Source organism: Gavialis gangeticus, unplaced genomic scaffold (assembly GCF_001723915.1).
Source record: "Gavialis gangeticus isolate Ggan-Ray unplaced genomic scaffold, GavGan_comp1, whole genome shotgun sequence".
Taxonomy (NCBI): Eukaryota; Metazoa; Chordata; order Crocodylia; family Gavialidae; genus Gavialis; species Gavialis gangeticus.
In genome coordinates this window covers 9,707,715-9,723,262 of record NW_017729012.1, presented here as the reverse complement: position 1 = coordinate 9,723,262, position 15,548 = coordinate 9,707,715, and the positions used below count along the sequence as shown (strand labels likewise).

General features: G+C 40.7%; 1 protein-coding gene across 4 annotated transcripts in view; it reads right to left on the bottom strand.

Moving 5' to 3' along the window:
• The window catches only part of NCOR1 (nuclear receptor corepressor 1), a 104,681-nt gene extending 89,139 nt beyond the window's left edge, over window positions 1-15,542 (bottom strand). For all 4 annotated transcript variants that reach the window (XM_019511208.1, XM_019511209.1, XM_019511210.1 and 1 more), the window contains exon 1: window positions 15,456-15,542. The gene's annotated coding sequence lies outside the window, so the exon portion shown is untranslated. The remainder of the gene's footprint in view (window positions 1-15,455) is intronic.
• Between the last annotated feature and the right edge of the window lie 6 nt (window positions 15,543-15,548).

Below are 15,548 nucleotides of genomic sequence, written 5' to 3'. Positions count from 1 at the left end.
AACGGGATAGGAATTAATAGGCGTGAGACAGGTTGGTGAGGGGAAAATGAACAAAAGAGGGGAATGTCAACAGGTGATAAAATGCAGCTGGGAAAGTACAGGGAGGTTACCTGGGGTTATCAGATAGGGTTATATGCACCATAAATCCAATGTCTACATTTAGTCCATGATTTTTTCTATCTAGTACCTTTATGAAGTGAAGTTCATGGGCTCATCTATGAAAGGTGTTTTGCAAATTCCCTTTGAGGATTAGAACTGAGAGATTAGAGAGACTGTGGTCATTTTGTGAGAAATGTGCACTCACAGGTAACTGGTTATTCTGGTCTTTGATAGATTTTCATTGTGCATTGATTCTGGTATGCAGTTGTTGTTTGGTTTCTCCTACATAGTTTCCATCCCAGAATTCAGTGCACTGGATGAGATATATTACATTTCAGGAGGTGCAGGTGTAAGATCCAGGAATGATGATGACTTTCTTGTGAGCTGTAGTTATTGTGGGAGTGGTGGAGATGTGTTGGCAGGTTTTACATTTCTTGTCCCAGCACAGTCTAGATCCATTTTGTACGAGATCCAACCTGTCTCACACCTATTAACTCCTATCCCCTTGGATCTTCCCTGCCAAGCATTTACATTTTCAGACCTGCATTTTGCATATTGGCTTAAGTTTCTATTCAGATCCTAAGGAGAAGACAAAGACCACCAGGCTGTCTCTATGCCTAAGGAAGGGTGCCTGTGCCCGAAAGCAAAGAAGAACTTTTTTCAATTATTCAGTTGGTCTAATAAAAGATACTACATTTACCCAAAGAACCTTGTCTGCATACATCCTTTGAGTCATTTTCCTTATTTTGTCATGGAGCAAACTGAGGGACAGAAATGAAAAGGCGTTTGGAAAACACCAAGATCATATCAAACTCTGCTTAATCAACAACTCCTGTTGGATTGGGTTATACTGTGATATTCCAATACTCATTATAGTAAGTAGTACACTCCAGTTTAGTCAGTCTATAATCTGCCCTGCCTTCTGACAGAGTAGTACACTCGCCATAAGCTGTACCCAATACAGCTGCTTCCTAGAACAAGTGCCCTGATTTATCTTACCGGTCACTTCATCCTTAAAGCAAGCAGCCGTAAAACTGGAATCGTAAAAGGAGAGCAAGCTTTGAGACTTACGTATTTTTTTAAATAGTTACATAACTGGCTTCATGTTTGATAGCCGTTTTTCTCTCAAAAGAGCAAACAACATAGGTCACATGATCATGTACTTTCAAGTTGTACCAAGAACAGTTAAAAGCCAATTCTGACACTATCATTTGTTTCCATTACTCTATAAAACCCATTTTTCCTCCACATATGGTAATCAAGACAAATTAATTCAGTGCTTTATATTCCCAAACAACACAGAAAAAAGATTTTGCTTTTCTGGTTCATTATTCTTGGATATCTTTTCCCACCTTCAGCATACGCACCTCTCTCAAAAACATTTTCTTTGAAAAGCTGAAAAATCATTTTAGAAACCAAGTTAGGGATTTTCAAACAAAAGTCTTCTCTGGAAAGAAAAGTGAAATATTAGAAAGTGTTACTACAGTGACTGGAAAGATTTAATCTACACTATTACAACTCAAAAGGCATCTTTTAATCAAATCACAACATGTAAATACCAGACCAGACTTAAGGGCCCACTTATTAAAACAGATTCATATAGTCCGGTTTTGCATTCAATAGCACAGTTCTGCACCCACAGTCTTGAGAGGTCTAGTTAGGATCTTACCTGTGTGCTTACAGTAACACATGACTGCAATTAAATGTAGTAGAAGTTGCATGTGTAAATCTCTGTCTCTCATATTCACAGGTAGGATAACTGATAGGATGCTAAAACAGTGGATAAATATGCCAGAAACAACCCCTGGTAATGCTTCTGTATTGTCAGCTAATCATAGTTTGAGTATATTCAGCAACTAAAGTACAAATAGCACGTTAACGCTTCTGAAAAATGGGCAACATAAGAGGAAATAGAAACAACATCTGTTAAATCAACAGCATTCTAAAAATAGCTTAATTGATCCAACCCTGTCTAAAAATTAGCTTCCAAAACCAAGAAATATAATGCAGATGAAGAAACTAGAGTTTACATTTGTACTAACTCTCAATAGTTACAAACAATTACTTACTGTTACCAGTCTCTATACTTTAATACATATTTTTTCCATAGTTATATATTTTTCATGGAACATATCAACCTTGCAGTCACCCATTTCCTGCCTCATTATCACTGAAGTCATAAAATTGCTGTTTTTGTGAATAGTTACGAAGAATTTCAGTTAAACTACAGGTAGTCTGGGCTCTCACTGATCCATTTCAAATCCCCTTGCCTTATAACTAGGAACTTCCCTACTACATATTACAGAATAGTGGGACTATTTAGCTACAGATCCCTTAACAAACATGGCCAAACAATTTCTGCTTCACCGTAACTTAGGAACTGCTCAGTAGATAGGTTCCTAAACACACTTTAAATTATTTTGCACTTCATCTGCAAGAACTCTAAGAATCTCAAAATATTCATTTCATAGCACACAGAAAAAGATGGAACAGGTTAACTTCAGAAAGTTAAGGCAGTTAATCCTGTTAAGATCCATAACAGGGGCAACCAACCTGCAGAATAGGCCAAAAGTGGCATGGGCAGCTTCTGTTTGTGGCACACAGCAGACTGGGGAACAGGTTGGCAGCATAGCAGCAGATGGGGCAAAGAGCAGAAATCAGGAGAGGAGCAGAAAGCACAGTAGCAGAGTGGGCAGGGGAAAGGGATCAGAGTGGCAGTCAGGGAGGGTACAGGGCTTAATTTGTGGCACACCTGCCAAAAAGGCTGGCCCAAAACGATGTAGCATACAATGCATCCCAGTCATGCAGGGAAAATAAAAAGGTAGTCCTTAAATGGCTAAAGATTGCTTTCAATCCTTCACCTGTGCTGGGGCCATTTAGTGCTAGGTCTCATTTCTCAGAGGTGGGTATCTGCGACGCTACTGTGACAAGTTAACAGAATGCCATTTGTCATTTTTTCTGAATTAAGCTATTGCTCCCGTGCTGTAAATCCAGACATTTATATCACTTTTCCCATTTTATGTGACAAAGCTGCTAAAAATATTCAGCTACCCATGAGGACTTTAGTCTCACATAGGTCGGAACAACAATCTTCAAAGGGTTGGGAGAGCAATTTTTATGCTTACTTCTATTAAGAAACAAGCTAAAAGGGCATACACCAAGCCCTATTAATAGATGCTATAAACAATGTGTTGCCCCTTTCATTAGTCACATCGTAAGAACTGGGGCCCCACTAGGAATACTCTGTTGTCCAAGAACTAATAGGATGATGTTGGGTTTCTTTCTCTTCTTAACTTCAAAGACCCTAAAATATTAAGTCCTTATCAATATAGTATTTATCAGACTTTTAGAATACTCATTCCACCTCTAAAGAAGAGCTAGAGTTTTAGGCAAAATGCGTACAAATATTACAATGCAACTTGCTAGAAAAGTTTTTTGACCTCTGGGCTTAAAATAAAATTATTTGGCAAGGGACAGAGGTAAGTGGATATGGAGACAGCAAATTTAAACCTTTATTGAAGACAGCTTGAAAAACAACCATTTAAACTACTGAGAATTCTCAGTCCAATTCTCAAAAAAAAATCATAGAATGGCAATAGAACTACTACATGTCATTCTTACTGTTAAAAGTTGAGTGTAGTATTTCACAATTGACTGCAATAGCTTGAGAGAAGTAGTGCTTTAAAATTACAGAGAGTATTTGCATTTTTCTCTCAAAAAATGGGGAAAATTATAGTTTGTGGCTAGGTGGGCAAGTTTTATTTAATCTTCCTCCTATACCATTTCTTGCCTAGGTAGATACAGAATCAACTGGATCATTTTGGCTTCTGCAGATTTGACTAATACATATTTTCCCAAATACCATAAGCGACCTTTAAATTTCCACAATGACAACTCTATGCAGTATTTCACTCTGAACTGCTGGAAAACATGAGCATATTGCAATGAAGTACCTAGAAGGCAGCCAGGTGTTTGTGCCCAAAAGCTTTGCAAAGAAGAATTTTTTCCAACTCTCTGAGTTGGTCTAATAAAAGATATCAGATTTACCCAAAGCGCCTCATCTGTCTAGAAAGCAGCAAGACTCAAGTGTGCTCTCTTCCCCACTACATCTATTGATATTGTTCCTAAAAATGTAGGCCAAGCTCAATGTAAAGTTATTTGGTAGTTAAATTCTCTATACACTATAAACCAGCTTATTCCAAAACAGAATAGTTATTCCAGTCAATCACTCCACAAAGGCTAGACCTAAGGAAAATTATAAATGAATGTTAGTTACCAGCAACTCACTTTCATCAAAATTCCCCTCTTGGGCCAAAGGCAGGCTAGAGTTGCATTTTATAGATCAACTAAATCAGAAATGTATAAGCTTCCATAAGCAACAGTTTTCTTCATCAGAAACAAAGCTTTCCTCATCTTTTTGATCCAGTGTCACCATTTCAGTATCAAGAACAAATTTGACTAGAATTTTATAAAGGGCAATTCCAGTTTCAGTTTCTGTGCTAGAATGCGTCACTCATTCAGCTGTAGTGATTGCTTGACAACAGAATGGAAGTGGTATGTAACAGTCTGCCTTATTTTAAGATGCTTGGAAACAATGTTTCTTTAACACAAGATGCATTTATTTGCTTAAATTATGCAAATTATGCTACACCAATCCTTAGCTCTAAGCACTGTATAATAAATTAAATACGTAACTAAGTCTATATTGTAAACATCTCCCTACCCACCCGCTAATGCTCTTACTCCTTCACCAGTTTATAAGGCTTTATCTAGAAGAAAAAAAAGGCAGGAAAAGAAAACAAACATTTCCAATCTACCACAGGGGGCCATCAAATTAAGGTTCTGATGAATCAAGAACTGGCAAGTATCAAGCAAATGATTACACAGATGGCCTCAGCACTGAACCAATCAAACAACTCTCTCAAAAAAAAAAAAATGCATGCACAAAAAGCCACAGTTGCTTTCTTCCTAAGGCAAAAGTAATTGGAAGCAGAACGAGACAATATAATAAGCACCCATTTGAGTAGAGCAGAAGGAAAATGCATGGGGTAGGATGACTTTTACAACTCAACACTGATCCTGTAGAGCATTTTAAACATATTTTTAAATGCCCCTGAAGCCCATCCAGCATGCAGCTACTGGGACCAGTAGAAAACAAGGGTTTGAAGCAGGAAATTTCCTTACAGCAACGTTAGGAACATGCATACTGATCAGGGATTCAGGAGCACATTTTATAAACCGTTTGAATTGCACTGTTATAGCAAATCCAATCAAATTCAAATGCACGTTTGAGTACCATGGCTTATCAGGAAACAAGTGTTAATAAACCTCCAAAAGTTCCTGTATTTTCCCAAGGAGCTGCAATGTGAAGAACATAAACACAGTCAAGAATGTGATAAGCAAACTACAAAACCTTTACTCTTAACTGCAGGCTTTGTACAGAAAGATAGAGCTATATTATACATATGTTGGATGTTTAAAAGTACTGCTTGAATCCACATAGGAAGTTACTTTATGTACTACTCAAAAGCTCAGCTTTTTTCTTAAACCACAAAATTAAGCTGATGTCCTCGTTACAATGAAGCAGGCTGTTCAAACTCTTAGGGAATAACACTGTCCCCAATCCACTAAGCTCAACAGGACTTGTGCTCACAAAGCAAGCACAAGCATACTCTGCTTCTCTCTCAGTGATCTTCAATGTATTCACAGTAATAGCATCTCTCATTTCCTGACCCTCTCCTGAGTCCTAATGTTTTCTTAGATAAAATAAGGATTCTCATTCCCCTCTTTCTGAAAGGACGTGGGTGACTTTGTATAGCCACATACTGCCCTCCAGCAGCAGACTGCTTGAAAGGGGCATCAAACAAGGCCCAAGGGTCACATCCAGATTTCTGCCGGTGGAATTTGGGGACAGGGCCAATAGGGAGTGGGACCTGCCACAGAATCCGTGGCTATGGGGCCCATCAGCAACAGACAGGCAAGCACAGTCGGTGGCAACGCAGCTCCATTTGCCCTGTGGCTACTTATCCCACGACTGCTGGGTCTGCGGCTTTGTGGCCTGCCACCATTCACCCTGTGGTCACTCGGCTCATGGCTGTTTCACTTTCGGCCTCCACCACTTCTAACACCATCGCTGTTTGTGCCTCCTCTGCTGCCGCTTGCCCTGCCATGGGCCCCATTGCTGGGTCTAGATCAGTCCCACAAAGAGTCGCATGGTCTGGATCTGGCCCAGGGCATGGGCGAGTTTGACACTTGTGCTTTACAAGGCAGATTTGTCCAGTGGGACAAGTCTTGCAAACATGATGCATTTGCATCAATGCTAGTAACATGGAGAACCTTGCTGAAATATTTCAATCGCAGGGTGCTCTTTTACTACAATCTCTAAGAGAAGAACCTTTCAAAAAATGATTACCAAAGCCAAAGATCACCTAGTAATAGCCTGTTAAGAGCTTTAGAGGTTACATGTGCATTTCATGGCGTGGCATCGCTTTATTTCTAAATGACCATCAGACACGTAAATTACAGATTAGGATTTCCAATATCTGAGTCACATTCTATGTGATATGAAAAGGAAGCACTAAAGGCTTTAGTTTAGCCAATGGTGTGAAAGATAGGAGTCAAAGAGCATTATAGCAGTCAAAACAAGATGTCATTTGTAACCCATTATCACCAAATATGGAACGCTGACAATTTTGTCAGCTGCTTTAAGGCTGGAAAAAAAACAATATCTAAAATATAGCATTCTAACATATAAATAAATAGTTTTGATGATCAAACTGCCCCATTATTTTTAAAAAACATACTCTGATATATTTCTGAATTATTTAATAAATACTGTTTCAACATAAGTTATTTAAAATGCAGTTCAGAACAGATTTTTATTGCAATTCCAAAAAACTGAGTCCTTGCTGCAGGTTGTACAATTCAGGATTTTTAAGTTATGTTTGAAACAGACACAAGTCATAGTTCCTTAACAGCAATGACATGAATTAATACCAAATTAATGCTCTACCAAGAAAGTTATCAGGGAAGTACAGTATACAGATGTTTTTAATCAAGCAAAATTCTATTCTAATCTCAGAGCTGTAATTTAGGATCTTATATAAAACAGCTCATATGAATAGAAATGTGATGTCCAGGTTAGCTGAAACTGCACTGTATTCCAAATGGAAAGTCATATGAAAGCTCAAGTAATTTAGGCCTCAGACTGTCTGAAGTACAACCTGTTTCTAGAGCTGTATTAACATCTGCTTATTAGTATCTAATCAGCCATCCCTCTTGCTTTGAGAAAAATATGCTGCCTGTAGAACAGCATCTCTCAAGCAGTGGTAAACATTAACAGAGCCAGTATGCAAGAGGCAAGAGCCAGCATGCAGATTTTTTTTTAGTTTCTTATTTTCTGGTTTCAGAGAGAGCCCCAGGACAAAACACTTCATCCCTCAAGCCATCCCTTTGGCTTATCAAGGGGTGGCCCTGAAGGATTCTGAAGTAACTCCCATTCAGCTCTCCTTAGCCAAGGAAAGGCACAACAAAACTAGAAGGCGAGCACAGTGCAGCGAAAAAGGCCTGCTGGAGTGCATGATCTATACCAGGGGTGGGCAAAATGTGGCCTGCCAGGCCATGGGGCCCCTAAAAAATTTTGAAAATTAGTATTTATCTGCCCCTGGCTGCCTGTCATGCGGCCCTCGATGGCTTGCCAAAACTCAGTAAGCGGCCCTCCTCCCAAAATAATTGCCTGCCCCTGATCTATACAGATGTGGGGGAGCCAGGTCAAATTAATGCGCTTCTTCTTCCAGTAAAGTGCTGTTTTGTTTTTTCACATCTGTCAGCAGCCTAGGTGGCTATGATTAGGCTAAGTGACAAGTTAGATACAACCAATGAGCAATGAGACAATGCATATAGTAAAGCATTCTAGTTTTAACACATTTCACGTGAAAAGCAGACAATAGTAGAATCTTTCATCCCAAAGACATTTCAGGCATCTCCTGGTCTCCTCAGAACCAGCCTTCTACTCTAATTAGATTCTAAAATTGGAACCAACATGTAACTTAAGGACACTATAGAAAAGGAGTTCTCATGAAGGGGATGTTAGAAGCTGGGCCTGCAAATGGGCTAACACAGAAAATGAAGGTACTCGGACCACATTCTAAAATTTACAATAACTTGCACCAGAACACATCTAATTGACCCAGATCTTCTAAACCCAAATGAAAATGAAACCATTTCAAACTCCATATCAATACAGTGTACAAAGGTATCTCCTTTTATGACGTACTGTTCAGGAACTTGGACAAATATAAAAATAAGTTTCAGCTTATATTTATACTTTTCTATTGATAAGCCACTGCCAACTAAAGTTGCTTTTAAATGACTTAGACATGCAGGAAATTGGTTGCATGGTCACCATTCTCCCAGCCTTCATCCACCTCATAGTTTCATAATGTTTAGGGTCAGAAGGGACCTAAACAGATCACCAGGTCCAACCCCCTGCCCCGGGCAGGAATGGGTGCCACGGTCATATCATCCCAGCCAAATATCTGTCCAGCCTCCTCTTGAAGACCCCCAAGGTAGGAGAGAGTACCACCTCATTTGGGAACCCGTTCCAGAGCCTGGCAGCCCTAACTGTAAAGTAATGTCTCCTGATGTCCAGCCTGAACCTTCTCTCTAACAATTTGTGGCTGTTATTCCTAGTAACCTCGGGTGGTGCCTGGGGGAACAGAGCCTCCCCCAATTCTTGCTGGTCCCCCCTGGTGAGTTTGTAAAATATTCCATACCCACTTTCCATGTAAAATACCCCATATACCCACATAAAATATCCCACTTCCCATACCCTAATCTCTTTTAAAGTAATATTTGAAGTAGCAGATTGTAAAGAGAGTTTGAACTTGAACAATAAAAGGATTTTGACTCACCACTATTAAAAGAAAGCACTCACCCTATACATCATAAGTTGTGAACACTTCAGAAGAAAATTGCAGTTTAGGAGAAATTATACAAGGTGACTAAGTTTACCATCTCACTCAAAACTGGCCCAATATTGTCCAAAACACTATCCCAGATTATATGAGTCTTTTGAGAGTCACGCCCTCTTCTAACACTTGGAAGAGACTGAAAAAAGTAGCAGTCATGCCTTTGCCTTTACCAGCTTTCTGGAGAGAAATTTTAGTCAGGTATGATCCAGCCTTGAGCTGGGGGCTGGACGAGATAATATCATGAGGTCTCGTCTAGATCTATTTTCCTATGAACTTCCATTTAACTTTCTTTTTACAACTACACATACATTAATACTGCATACACAGCATGTCATGCTCCTTCTATTAAGTTAATATTTTTAAAAAATGCTAATCCTATTAAGTCTAAATCTATATTTTCAGAGTGAAGAAACCCCAGAACCTTTACTGTAGCTGCTGCTAACTAGATGACAGATGTCCTAGCAAGAGATCTCATAGACCTACCTTGACATGCCTTTGCATGTCATTTGTCAAGCACTTAAGTGTTCACAGTGACACAGAAAGAAAATAAAATTTCAGTTCCACCAAGCTCCAAGAAAAACAAAGGCCTAAATAAATACAATACAACCTAATTGCTTTAAATATTTTGTTCAAGTGTATGTAAGAAAATATTTATGCTTCTATTAAGATACTCTAGTCTAAATCATCTCAAAAAAGTTACTTCTATTTACTATATTTATTACTGTAGTTGGGACATTCATTGCCCAACAGAGAACACATCCACAGGTAGATACAATGCTGTTTTGAAGACTGAACCACAAACTCCAGTGTAGCCATTGAAAACTGCAAACTAGAACCAGATCACAAAGCTGACTGGTACAGGGAAATGCTTCATCTATCCAATGTTCCAGAGTAGGACTCTGTGTGGCTGTACCTGTTCTCCTTCACAGACCACAACAAAGCATCAGCACTTATATTAATATAGGCATTACTGTCTAAGCTGTCAAAGATGCTCATTTACTGAAAAATATAGTGGCAAACATTGACCGGAACTCCCCAGTTAAACCATTACTTTACTTGGATTTTGTGACAAATATGACCAAAACGTTACTTCCGTGACATGGATGGCCAATGTTTCAAAACACTGTCAACTAAAATTTAAAAACAATATATGCATCCAAGATAAGATTCTATAATACATACCAAACAAGGAGATACTATTTTTCCTTTTTAATGTGTGTAGCAGGCTAGCTGGCAGAGCCTTGCAGCAGATTGTACACATTCAGCTGTAGCACTGTGCAGATTTGCATGGGCTACAGCCCAGCTGCAGACAGTTGGGAGTGATTACGAGCTGCCTAGGAGAACTGGGCTAGCCGAGAAAGATAATTAGCTGGCCACAGGAAGTTAAAAGACTCCCAGGGATAGACAGGAAGGAAAGAGGAGTCTCAAGGGGTCTAAAGACTGCGAAGTTGGAAGCAGCTGCACCCCTACAGGACTGGAGTCAGGGCAGGCAGAAAAGAGACTACAGTGAGGAGGAAGCAGCAATGAGCTGGAGGCATCTTCTTGGGGCCACAGTAGAATCAGGACTGTGAGTGCACCCTGTAAGGGCTATGTCAACTTAATGAGTACTGACTTATGTTGATGATGGTTCCTGAGAGGCAAATATGCCCAGGAAATAATGAATTGTTTGAAGTGTAAAGGCTGAGCAAACCCCCAAACCCGCTACAGTGTGCTTTTCCCCAGAATGTTTTCATAACTCTAGTACTGTTAATTTGGTACATAACCACAACCTGCTCTGCAACTCTACCCACTATTTTGTTGAATGATGCTTTAAAGCTGTAGTGAAACTATAAAACTTAAACTTCTAATGCTTCTAAATAAAACCAGTATCCATAACTTCCCACATGTAAGATGAAGAAATAACTATTTAATCCAATGCTCGATACAAATTAAAACACTTTACTCTGTAAGCCAGCTACCCTGAAATGAGAACTGGGTTTTTTGTTTTAGCCATGTTGGTCTATGGACATAGACAGGCAAGGTTCTCTGGGTAGATGTGATATCTTCTAATAGACCAACTGAGTAGTTGGAAGAAAGTTCTTTGCAAGCTTTCAGGTGCAATCACCCTTCAGGCACAGGAAACATCAGCTGTTATGAAATGAGAACACTTTCATAAATGGATCGGAAAGCTGTTTCCTTTCATGAAAGCAGCTTCAAGTTCTCTCCTGGAATTCTACTAACTTCCTTAACTCTGCAATCCACAGTGTATCAAAATCAATTTCCCTACCGCAGGATAACTATATAGGGCTTATTTTCCACTCTTTCCCCCAAGGGATGCATACATCTCAACATCACTCCAGGATGGCTTTTAGACGGAATTAACCAAATGCACTTCCTCTGAAGTACAACATGAGATACAACTCGCAGAATGGAAGCAAAGAAGAATTTAAGAAAACCTCAAAAGACCAAAATAGGCAAGTGTTCTGTTCCTGGATAGTCCCTTTGCTTTTCTAAGTGTTAAAAAGGCTATGAGAAAGATAACTATTTTTTATTTTCAGCCTGGTATTTGTTGATCAGTCATTGAACCCAGGATTTGTGCATCCTGGTCAGCAGCTTGTACAGGCATTAGTGTTTTGCCTGTACGCAGTTTCTGACTTGTTCCAAGCTGTTGCACAATAGGATTTTTCAGATGTTGCCAGGTGCACCTTCATACAGATATAAGGACTCAATTTTGCAATAACCATCAAAGTCATAAAGGGGAGGAGTCAGTCACTTTAAAAACCACATTGACCAACATCCTCCTCAAGCCTTGAGAAACACACACATCATATCAGATCAGACTGGGAGTGGCACCACTGGTTGCATGGTTTGGACACAGAGTGATTCAAGGACATGTATGTTTTTCCTTTCGGCATCCTCAGGTACTTGGCTCCAAGGTAAACTGAAATTATTAGCATGCAGGCTAACACTCCAAATGGAAACTCCACAGGGTCCACATGACCTCAGGCTTGTTTCAGTAGAACAACTGCTAGAAATTACAGCAGCAAAGGGATTTTAGCATCACACAGCACCATCACCAGCCAGAGAAGCAGAGGGAGTTAGACTATAAGTGGGAAATGTATTCCACACATTCCTGACTATTTGCATAATTTAGAAATAGCCCAACCTAAATATTTACAGACAGCAATGTGCATAGGTCAGGATTTTCATCTGCTTCACTGACAGTAAAGGGACTAAATGGCACCTACAGTTAACTTTTTAGTTTTTCATGTGACATTGGTTCAGATTTGACTAGACTTCACAAGCGAGTTCAACACTGCGAGATTAGTATCCAGGAAATGATTCTTCACATTATGAAACTATTATTGGGTTAGCAGCCTTTGCTAACAATTGTACTGTGCATGCATAATGCTTCAATTTCCACTTCAGCAATACTTAAATTTTAAAATAAGTTTTGTGTAATAAAAGCTTAGTTATATCCTGGCCACACAAGAAAGCAAGCACTAAAACAAAAGGGAAGGCTGACTAAAGACAAATAAAAATGGCTTGGAGCTTTTAAAAAAAAAAAAAAAAAAAGACTAGATGGTACTAATTTTAAAAAGGGAGTTAAGAGCAACACTGAAAAGAGAACTACCTGAGCAACTTCATACAAACAAAAAACTTTATGTGAAAGTAGCATGTAACTTTACTGTAACTTAAAAGGTAGAAGAAAAATATTTTCTTTCACTGTTTACTTTCTCATTTGACAGCCATCTGAAGTCAGCTTTCCCCTGTTTACAAGCATGTCTCATGTACACAATAACAGGGAAGATAAATATTTTAAGAAAAGAGGAAGATGCAATTATAAAACCACAACAGGGGAGCAGGGGAAGGAGGTACAGGGACAGCTATAGAACCTGAAGCCACTCCGAGCTCTTCATCCTCTGAAATTTACTACATACAGCACTAAAATATCAAATACGGAAAAGCTTGCATCAGACTTCGCTCTAAGCCAAGATGACTTTGAAAGGTTGACAACGTATTTTGTTTGAGTTTTGAGCATGCTTAGACTATATTCTTAAGAAAGCAGAGAAGAATACAGTATATTCTGACCTATTAAACTAGAACAAAGCCGTCATAATACATTCAAAGCAATTCTGCTCAACTATTATGGATTGGATTGGATTCTAACGAACCAAATACACGGGACTAAACAGGAAATGAACACTTCAATTGAAGTGTTCTCTTTATTTCTAAATATAAATTGCAACTCAACGACAAAAAAGCGCCTAATGATGCTCGCTCCTGTGCATCAGTAATACATCTCAATATGCATTAATGAAAAATGTCATGCAAAAGGCAGACAAGGTTATTTGGGTAAATCTGATATCTCTTATTAGACCAACTCAGATAGTTGGAAAAATTCTTCTTTGCAAGCTTTTGGGTACAAAGACCCTTTGTCAGGCTGAGGAAGCATCTCCAGTTGGTCTATGCTCTTCCTGAAATATCATACACTTTCAAAAGAACAGGGTATATTGTATCTTCTTAGATGTATTTACATCAAACTTTTTACTTCATAGAAAAGTATAGGCTTCTACACTACAGTGCAGCAAGAAAAATTAACCACATCTTCCCAAAACTGCCCCTGAACAGCTAAGAGGCTCCATGCTTCTAAATTTTCTCTGCCCAGGAATAAACTTCAACTTCTCCCATCCCCTAACATATAAACTAGATTTCAGCTGACTAGAAATCCACTTCAAATATTTTATACTTCCTCTCCAAGGCTCATGACTGTTTAGTTAAGGAGTAGTGGCAGAACACTGAGTTTGTACACAGCAGTATAAACCCAACAGCCTTTGACCTAGTCCTTATTACAGGCAACTGGAACATACCCACAGGGTCAACTTCATTCAGGCTCCTACACCACAGCCATTGCCAAATGATGGCTGTTTGGCACTGTCACACGGTACGATAAGGAAACCCAGTGCAAAAACAACACTGTGCAACTCTGCCTCACAAATGGAAGCCCACAACAGAAAATAAAACAAATGCAAAATCCTCTTCAGCTCCACAACACTGTGCAACTCTTCCTCACAAACAGAAGCCTGTACTGATTACATAAATAAGTAATACATAACTTTTTAAAACTCCCTAAAACTCCTACTTCAGCTCCAGCAGTTATCTGCAGCCTCTCAGGTTTGAAATGCTACCCCATGAAAAAAGTGAGGGGAAAACCAAATCCTAGCCTACAGCCTCCCCTCCCCAGCGGAAAGACCTGCAGCTTCTGCGGCTGGGTCTGGGGCTCCAAGATTGGACTCTGCAGTCACCCCAAGACCCTTCTATGAGCTGAGGCGCGGATCATCTTCCAATCGAGGGGCTGCTGCCGATGAAAACCAATACTTGCCACTAGTGATAACAGAAATGTTTGTTGACTATCTATCCCTTTTTTCCACCCCCCTTTTAATTTTGGGCCATAGGAATGGAGACCAAAGACAGCTAAAGCAGAGGTTCCCAAACCTTTCCTTACTGCACACCCAGTTCCGAATGGACAGCGGCCCGTGTGTACACCCACCAGCATACACTTGATATTTTAACACACTAAGTGCCAATTATTCATAGACTCATAGAAAATGAGGGCTGGAAGGGACCCAGGAGGTCACATCTGCTCCAAGCTGGACCAGCCCCAACTGCATCATCCCAGCCAAGGCTCTCCAGCCACCTCTTAAACATCTCCAAGGATGGAGAGTCCAGCACCACTCTGGGTCACCCATGATGGCTCTCTCCGTGCTTCACCACCCTCTTAGTGTTTCCTAATATCCAACCTCAACTTCCCTTACTGCAACGTGAGCCCATTGCTCCTCTGTCACCTGCCCCCACTGAGGACAGCCCAGCTCCATCCTCTTCATGCCCCCCCCACAGGGAGTCGATGGCCACAATTCAACTCCCCTCAGTCTTCTCTCCCCGGGATGAGTCCCCTTTCCGGGGCTGGACCCCACAATGCAGCGAGCTCCCTCCCAGCCCTAGTGTCTATGAAACCCATATTATAAACTGGCCTGGTCCCCTCTGCCTCTCCCGCGCGTCATGTCTCACTGCCCTTGCCCTGCGTGGACCCTCTCCGACTCGCCCCCCCTCCTTTCTGCATCGGAGCAAAACTCAACGCAGCAATTAACGAATATAATTATAAGGAAATGAAACTCGCCCCGGCACGGGCCGTACTTCTTGCACTAAGGATTTTTTTTTTATTATTTTTTTGGGAAGGGGGGGGTCCACATTTGACAGCACCACCGAGCTCGGAGGGGGAGGGGGAGGGGATGCCCCGGCGGTCCCATGCCCGGCCCGGAGGGCGCCCCCCGCCCCGCGCGCAGGAGGACACAGGGCGCCCCCGGGGAGTGAGGCACGGCGCCGCGCCCAACCCCGCCGCCTTACCGGCATGCAGCAACGCGGGCGGCCCGGTCCGGCGGCGCCTCACCTCCGCCTCAGCCCCTCTACCGCCGCCGCCATCTTGTCTCCCCTCCCCCC